This window comes from Chionomys nivalis, chromosome 19 (genome assembly GCF_950005125.1).
Source record: "Chionomys nivalis chromosome 19, mChiNiv1.1, whole genome shotgun sequence".
Classification (NCBI taxonomy): domain Eukaryota; kingdom Metazoa; phylum Chordata; class Mammalia; order Rodentia; family Cricetidae; genus Chionomys; species Chionomys nivalis.
In genome coordinates this window covers 57,009,066-57,012,339 of record NC_080104.1, presented here as the reverse complement: position 1 = coordinate 57,012,339, position 3,274 = coordinate 57,009,066, and positions in this window count along the sequence as shown.

Here is a 3,274-nt window from a genome sequence, read left to right as displayed (position 1 = left end):
TGTTCATAGAAAATGCAGAAGGATCTCTGGAGTTCAAGGAGCGATAAGTAAACTCAGCAAGATCTTTGAATGTGGGTTCCTCATACAAAAACCGGTAGAGGGAGAAGGATGAGGAGTTCAAGGTCACGCTTAATTACACGTTAAACTGTGTAATGAGTTTAACGCCAACCAGAGCTATATAAAAGCCTGTATCAAATATACACCTATATAGGCTATATCGAGAAATAATTTATAATAGCATCAAAAACATAAATGATCTCAGGCCAGGAGATGACTTGGTGGGTAAAATACTTGTCACGTGACCCTTATAACCTGAGTCTGATCTCCAGAACGTACACAAAGATGGAGAGGAAGAAGCAACTCTACCACATGGTCGTCTGGCCTCCACACAAAGCCATGGCATGCGCGCATTCACAGGTAGACCACAGACATGTCCACACAAAAAAAAATCATAAAATATTTTTAATTATGAAAAGAAACTGAAAATTATGAACACTACTGGGAGAAATTAAGTAGAGAGATATACTCTATTCAGGGAATCAGAGACATAATGTTATGGAAATGTCAGTTCTCTCTCAAATAACCTGCAGATTCAATCTAACCTCACAGATTGTTTCTGGCAAGAAAAAAATAATGCATTTGTTTTTGTTGTCTTCAGCATTCCTTTTACTTCTTTATTTTTCTTAAAATCAGTTTTATTGAAATATACCCATTCTAAATACTCAATTTGGTAGTCCTGAAAAAAACGACACTGTACTGCTCAGTCAGGTCTCTCAGGCCATAACTCACCCCCACCCTACCTCAGGCAACCACTGATCTGCTCTCTAAAACTGTAGCTATCGTATCTCGCCTAAAATGGCATTTAAATAGACCCAGGCAACCAGTGTGATGGTGCCTGCCCCTGGCACTCAGCAGGATGGGCTCTCGTCTGTTCCGTCATGATGCAGGAAGCAGGGCTGTGGTTCTTCCTGTGGATGAGCACCGCTCCCTGAACTCACACCTCCGCACGCACGTCTGTTCGCGGATGGATCTCGCTTAGACTATTTGGATCGTTTCCCGTTAGGGACTATGATGAATAAAGCCACCAAGGACGTTTAAAGATGGGTTTTTGTGTGGACACACATTTTCACTTTTCCCTGGTAAAATCTCAGATGAGAAAAGGTTGTGTAGTCAATGTAACCTGGCTGACTTTTATAAGACGCTGTGTCAACGTGTTTTCCAAAGGGGTTGGACAAATCACTGCCTCAGTAACCGGCTGTTTTAAGAGTTCCCTCGCTTTGCTGAAGGTTGACCTTGTCGGTCCTTTTGATTTGAGCTCCAAATCTAGCTGGTGCTGGGGAAATGTGCTGCGGTCTTTATTTTCATCTTTCGGTTGTGAATGCGGCTGGATCCCTCTCACAACGGCTCCCATGTCTTCACCAGGCGTCATTTAGATAGTTTCCCAATTTTAAACTTGCTTATTGGTGCTCTCGTTAGCTGTCAGAACGCACACTTCACACACACACACACACACACACACACACACACTGTATATTCTGGGTCTCAGACCAAGAGTGTAGGTGGGGAACATTTTCTCCCATGCTGTGGCTTACCTTTTCTTTCGTTTTCTTTATCATACTTTTCAAACAGTAGACGTTTATGACTTTGATGAAGTGGAACAAGAAAAGATCATGGATTAAGCTTGTTATGCCCTCAGAAAGTTCTATAACTTAAAACACAACATACATTTTTCTTCTAGGCTTTCTTGGGGTGGGGGTGGGGTGAAGTTTCGGGTTTTACACTTAAGCCCGTCCTCCATTTTGAATTAGCTCTATACAAGCTGTGCAGTCCCGGGACATTGCTAGAGAAAGGACAGCCCTTCCCAGGGAATCACGGTGCCCAATTAGTGACAGTTGGCTGACGTAAATGAGAGGCATCTGCACCCTCCGTGATACACCTGCAGCCTGCTCTCTGAATTTATATTTAAAAAGCTAAGAATGAAGAACAGTCTCACAGACACAAAACCAGAGCCCTCCAACACCATAGCGACTAAAGGAGGAACACAGAAATGAATAAATCAGTCAAGAGAACACGTCAGAGCCAGAAGCAAACTACATCTGTCAGTCAGTCATGTGGCAGCAATCTGCTGCCGTGTCCTGGTCTTGTCAACGGGAAAACAGAGACCCTCCAGTCCTCACACCATACACAAAATGGTTTCTAACCGACACCGAGCTAAACAGGAATGGCAGCCCCAGCAAACCTTCTAGGACAGAGAGGAAGACAGCGTGTTCACTGATGCAGAAAAACAACGGTTTCTGAAATGGGGCGAAGAAGATGCCAACCAGACTTTCCACAGAGTGATAAAAAAAAAAAAAAAAAAAAAAAAAAAAAAAAAAAAAAAAAAAAGCAAAACTGACAACCCAAGGAGGAAAATTAGCAGAGAGATCCAAGTAGACTCCCCGGAGAGGCCAATCCATGGCCAGCTGGTCTGTAAAGCAGCACTGGTGTCATGGGCCTTCGATGAAATGCAAATTACAACCACGGTGCACAGTGAGATGCCTGCTTCTGTACCCAGAGCACAGGGCTAAAAGGGCCAGGCCGCCCATCCTCTGCTGGCCGGAGGGCAGCCAGTCGCCTCTGCCTGTGTGTGCATCAGCAAAGATATAGACGGAAGAAGAAGATCACGTTTGGTGGGATGCTACTCGGCAATGGCAATGCGCAAACTACAGAGCGTGTGAGAGCATGGATACGTCCCAGAGACATGATTTGGAACAAGGAATCAGGACGTGAAGAGCTTAGGAGAGCATTTGCCTACCATGGATAGGACCCTGAGTCCAATCTCTGACACCACAAAGAGAGAGAGTGAGACAGAGAGAGAAACATGAACAAAAGAAAGGAAGGAAAAGAAAGAAGGAAAGAAGGCAAGAACTCATCATACCATGACATAGCATGAGTTTCAGTGTTCTAGTAGCATGAGACTTGAGGTTAAAGTAATGGCGATTTGTGGGGGAGGGGGAGACCCACCAGAAGAGGCGGAGTGGGGCGGATCCTCTAAGAGAACGGAAAGTTCTGGAACAGGGTTTCGTAACCTGCATGCTGTACAGACTGCCCCAGGTTCTGTGGCAGCTGTGGTTGAAATCCACTAGCTGCCACCGTGTCCCCAGCCCTCTCAGATTTTTGACAACCACAGATGTCTCCGGACACGGCCAACTGTCCCTTTAGAGAAGGGGGTGCATCACTTAAATGCCCTTGGTCTTCCGTCGTTGTTTCATTGGTCCTGGGGGAGAGAGAATGG